This window comes from Pistacia vera, unplaced genomic scaffold (assembly GCF_008641045.1).
Source record: "Pistacia vera cultivar Batoury unplaced genomic scaffold, PisVer_v2 Contig664, whole genome shotgun sequence".
Lineage (NCBI taxonomy): Eukaryota > Viridiplantae > Streptophyta > Magnoliopsida > Sapindales > Anacardiaceae > Pistacia > Pistacia vera.
The window spans coordinates 658,634-664,633 of NW_022196517.1; the positions used below are offsets into that span (position 1 = coordinate 658,634).

Consider the following 6,000-nt stretch of genomic DNA (forward strand, 5'->3'; position numbering starts at 1 on the left):
GTGCAGCGAGCTCATACCGTTCTTGAGCTCAACGTGGATGTAGCTTATCCATAAAAGGATAAGTGAACCACGGTAAATCGTGGCTTGTTCTGTGTGTTTGATCTTTGTGGTATTCTTGTGTTTCTTGGTTTGATTGTGGTGCGTTGTTAGATCAGTTTTTGCTATTAAAGTATAACATCACAGATGTATATAACTTCCAGGATTATAGGGATCACATTGATCTTGTGTCCTAATAGAGATTGATCACCTACCTAGTTTAGAACACAACAAATGTATATAAATATGTATCATTTTATTCTATGAATAAGAAGTGTGTGAATATTCATCCCTAATACGTTTTACAAGTTAGAATGTCATTTCTTCACTGCCTAGAAAACTAATGCTACAGTAAGTAAAACATTCTCGACAGAAAAATACATAAAATGATAGCAGACATAGAAACATATAACATTAAGTTGAGGCTCAGTTGTTACTTTTTCCAAGACCAAGCTGTCCATTGGAGTTCTTTCCCCAAATGTAGAGCTCCTCATCCACTACAACAACAACAGCAAAAAAAAAAAAAAAAAAAAAGGGAATAGAATGCTTCAGAAAATATATTAGAAAAGATTAGGAATATACAAGGACATCATAGACATGTATATACACTAGCATATATTCTTTTAACCATGGATCATACCCTACAGACTTAGCTCAGATCCCAAACTAAGCATGGATCATATGTTAGAAACCATGTATTTTATGAAGCAGCCTAAGATCTCCCAGATCCCAAACTCATTCTGCTTACAGACTTAGCTCTATCTAACAAAGTAACTCAGTAAAACAATTTATTCTATCTTAGACTGCTTCATAAAATACATAGTTTCTTCCCAAAAAAAGAAAAGACTTCATATAAAGCAAAGTTTGGCTTTATTTTTCTGTCCAGGATGAAAATTTCAACTCACAATGTCAGTGCAATTAGAAGAGGCAATTTGCAGCTAGAACTCTGATTTACAGAAGCAAAGATAACATACCCAGGTCATGATATCTGCATTGGGATTCCAGTTTTTGAAGTCTCCAATCAAAGCTGCTGACTGAAAGAGTAAGCAATTAACATATAAGACAAAAAATAAACAGTACCACTAGATTTTAAACGTCTATTACTAGTATTTATTCAAAATAATCCAATAAGTGCACAAGTTTTAGGAAAAGCTAGTGATGAAGGCATGTTTCACATTTGAAACCATATACATGGTCCAGTTATCAGTAATTACCACCAGAAGGAGTAAACTTGAAAGGGATAAGAGCAGATAGAATAAATAAAAACTGTCCATGTTTGATGATCAAGTCATGAAGGTCACAAGCAGCATACATATAATCTACCACTTTCAGTACAAAAGTATTTAAGAGCCTTTTCTTTTTCTTAAATGAGAGATTAAAAAGTATTGAAGAGGCTTGACTTCATTCTTCTATTTTTATGTATCAATATAAAAAGTAATTGAACATAAATTACAGGAGCGTTATCATGATAGGGAAATAAATGTTTTCACAATAGAGGCACAAAGATTTAGTGGATCATAATAACAACATAAACCAGTATAGATTATCATCACATCAAAAAATTGTTAGCCCAAATAACACCATCCTCGTCAAGAGGTAATGAGATCAAACCGTTAAATCATGGAGTAAAAGAATCAAAGAAACCTTAGCTCCCGGCGCCCACTCTCTATAAGTTATACCTGTGGCACTGCAGAACCAATAGGGACAATATTCAGCAACCACAACTTCTAACCTTTTAATTACTTTTTAAGCAGATAAAACTTGATTGGAACAAAAAGGGACCACATAAAATTTTGATTAGAACTCAATTTCCATTTCAGAAAAAAATATGCACAACTAGAAAAATACCCACAAAGAGAACATGACACCTGAAAATCAAGTAGAAGACAACTATGAGCTAATAAACCACATAGAAGTGCCACCAAAAAGAAGAAAGATAAACTGGTTCTATAGGCTGGCACAAATTTTCACCCCAGCTTGCATTGTTGATCAATACTTGATAAACCTACATGCTATTTCCTAAATTTGCAAAAATATAAAAGTATTAGTATTAACAAAACCACAGATGATATCCCTATATGAACACGAAAGGAATGCAAGCACAGGCCTCTCTATCTTATGACCAGAATCTGTCACATTTTTAACCCATGGAACAGCTTGTATTGGCTTGAGCTTAGTCGAAGCAGACTCCAGGAAAAGTAAGACATATCTGTTGACAATGGCCCAAGCAACAAAGCTACAATGGCCAGAATTGTAATTAGTAATGCCAGCTGATGAAGTTTGAAAATATAAATTCAAACACCAGTTTCACCACAGTTTAAATGAGGTTAAGATGCAAATACTAGATGAATACTTTTCTATCTTGTGTTCTCCACATAGCATGAGTATTAACTCATACATTTATTTCATCTTACAATTAATTATTTATTATTTGCATCAAAAAAAGCGTAATACACATAATAGCACATTGCACCGTGATCACACACAAAGTCACAATCTTATATTTAACCCATAAAGATACTAAACATAGAATAATCAAGGAAATCAACCTGTAGAAATACCTGTCCGTGAAGCCTAACTTTTCATAGCCACGAGAAAACAACTCCAAACCACCTTCATACAATCATATCTGGCAATATCCTCACGCATTTTTTTGTATTGTCCATACCTGCAATTGGAACAAGACTTTCACCAACCTCAGACATTAAATCAAGAAAGTGACAGAAACAGGAAAATAATCCATCAATGAATAAAGGTTTATTCACAACAAAATAATAAAAAGGTTAACTAAGAATAAAATAATCAGACTACAAAAGTCTGTATCATAAATCTATCTTAGAGTCAAACATTTTGGATAATAAATCTTTAAGAACACACAAATATAGACACATAAAAAGAGTGTACACGAGAATTTCGTATCCATGTGAGTGAAATGTGTGCTAGATTTTTGTGTGACTTAAAACTAGGGAAAATAAGGAGTTGTTGAAAAACTTAGTTTACTCCTTCATTGTATGTCATATCAGAAACTATGATAGCAAGATTTCATGAGGGAATATACTTATTAAACTTACAATTAAATTAGAAAAATCCCTACGAAGATTCTTGAATTTGTAATAGATTTAAGGGTTAAAAGGGGTTGTTGTTGTGTGATCAAAAACTATCAAGAAACTTCAGAGCTCTTATGGATATGGGACTTGAATTCAAACATTATTATGAACTAAAGGTATTTATTTAACAATCGTATAAAAGAAAAAAGAGAGCCATAGGTTGATTTGTTCAATCCAACATAAACATTAGGGAGAAAAAACAAGAAGCACCATCTTTGTAAGCAAGATATTAATGTTTATTAAGTCCAAGCTAGGATGGAGGATAGACTTAAATTACTGCATTCTCATAAATAGAAGTGAGGAAAGAACGTAAAAACACAATAGGAAGAAGCCCACTAAAACTGACTAGAATGCATCCATACAAATATCAACCAAGAAAAAGCAATTAATTTGCTCTCATTACTTTTAGACCCCAGGTCAGTCGTTCAAACAAACTCTCAGTGTTCATTGTGTAACAGAATAAAACATTATCTCACCTGTAATCAAGATGTTGACAAAAACCTGTCAAAGTTGGATCTATCTCATATATTCTCCGCCCCCTACCAGGTGGAGGAAGGGACTCTGGTCTAACTTCAGTTTTAGCTTCAGTTTCTTCAGTACTTACTTTCTCTTGTAAAGGAAAAGATGGCTCTACAAACATGGAGGCAGACACTGTCTCTTCAATCTCGACCTTCTCTTCATCTTCCATTTTAAGACAATCTACATCATGAAGTACCTAAAACAAGAGCATAAAGGTGCAAGAAGCAACAGTGTTAAAATAAGCTCTCAGTAGAAAATTAACCTTTCATAATTATATACAGAAAACAGATAAAAATGTGTATTATTCTCATATAAGATAAGCAATGATAGAATACCTGTCATGACACTTTAATGATGGTTATTCTAGTATAGTCAGGCCCACAATAAGCATGGCTCCCTATTTACAACAAGTACTCAATAGGTGCATGCAGATATTACAAGCTCTCTCACCTTATGGAGCAGTCAAGTTAGGCCAGCACTGGAAAATTTTGTGGGGCAGTAATAATGGTAAAACTTTATGGGTTTTGGGATTTCAACAAAAATGATGGGTATCTAAAGAAATTAATATTTCAATTTTCTTATATCTTAATGTCTGTTAAACATGACACTTTTGTGCAAGCGTAGTCATCTTAATATTGTACTCTGTGTTAGCATATCATATGTTTGTACATATTGATAGAATACTTACATACTATTTATTATTTAGTACTTCTCTGTCACCTTAAAAAAGAAAAAGAAAAACATATAGAGTTGCCAAGCATTACATGCAGTAAACCCTTAAAATAAATTCAAGCACCAGGAAAAATTCCTTATGTTGGGTGTACCTATTAGGTCATAGTCAATGTAACATTGAATCAAATTTGTCAAGCAAAGAAACACCATGACGACACGGAAAATGAATATATACATGTTTGTACTAGCCAAGAAATCGTACAACATTTCTTTTATAGGCATTCTCTAAAAAGTCTCTCAAATGCTAGGAACCTGCCTTAAGCATCCAAACTATGCGGTCCAAGAAGGAAAATCGAATCAAACCTTTATCAATAGTTGTGTGACATCCTTCATTGTGCATACATACTCCTCTGTCAAATTTTCAACATAAACACCAGATTTGACATCTTCTCTTATCTGGAAGGAGAAGCAAAACAGGGTCAAGGAAAACTGAATTTATGTAGGTCTTTTACTGGATGTGAGTGCTTCTGTCACCTGAAGATTTCTTTGGCTTGGATCCAACAAATCTGTGATTTGTTCATTGTAAATCTGCAATAATATGTACATATATTAGGACATGCAACTTAAATTTCACAAGACAAAAAGGGTTACTGTCCAGTCACAAAACCTCAAGAAAAGAACAACAACATTGGTAATTTAGCTGCTTTTCAGCATGCTTGATTTGCTCCTACAACGAAAGTACAAGGGGATAATATCATGAAAATACAAAGGATTAATGCATCGACAAGTTGACTCCTGAAAAACTTGAACCTCACCTCATTTATGCGGGAAATGAGTTACTAAAAAATACAGGGAGTTAAGCCTTGTTGATCACTTGAAAAATTTTCTTCCAACAAGGCATTAGCTGGTCCCCACATGGTATAAGTCTTTCCACTCCCTGTCTAGTGTAATCAATTTTTCAGATACACGAAGAAAGCTAATGGCATAATTACATGTAAAATAAAATATGAGTGGAGAGGAATCAAAAGCAAGATAAAAGGTACCTGCCCATAGGCAAACACTGAACTGATAAATCCAGCTGAACAATTTTCAATGAGAGGGAGTCCAACAAGCTGGAAAACATCCAGCTGCAAACCAAACCTATATTTGAGCACCTTATGGTAATAATGCAAATAGTCAAGTAGAAAAGAGATAATACATGTGTGGAATCAATGTCAGCAACTGAATCAAATGTGACTGTCTGTCCATTAATTTTCAAAGCATCATTGCCAACTTTCTGTACTATCATCTCCCCTTCTTCCTCTTCCTTATTTACAGGTCGCATTCAGACTATCACCTAATCCACACCATCCAAACAAGAGACATTAGAATCTACTCTGTATACAGTTGGGCAGTAAAGCTACTTAATAACATTCAAGAATATCAGCAATATATAACCTAGTCATCCTTTTATTTTTAACCATGTACGCAAATTTCCAATTTATCTCTCCCTTCTAATACAGAACCAAAAAAAAAAAAAAATAATAAAATAGAAACTCAACAATTTCTCGCTTTTCCTCTCAGCAACAAAACAGAAGCTAAACAAAACTTTAAAATTTACATTTTCTCAAGCTTGAGTCACTTTTTCCCCCAATTATCTTAAAATATAAAAAAGATAATATCAAAT

At 33.6% G+C, this 6,000-nt stretch overlaps 1 long non-coding RNA gene across 1 annotated transcript; it reads right to left on the bottom strand.

Moving 5' to 3' along the window:
• Positions 1-251: 251 nt before the first annotated feature.
• On the bottom strand, positions 252-5,063 carry LOC116112607. Its single transcript, XR_004125273.1, has 8 exons — positions 5,002-5,063; positions 4,869-4,922; positions 4,698-4,790; positions 3,620-3,858; positions 1,905-2,704; positions 1,681-1,723; positions 1,011-1,070; positions 252-533 (listed from the first exon to the last, which is right to left on the bottom strand). It is a non-coding gene; the product is annotated as an uncharacterized LOC116112607 (long non-coding RNA).
• Between the last annotated feature and the right edge of the window lie 937 nt (positions 5,064-6,000).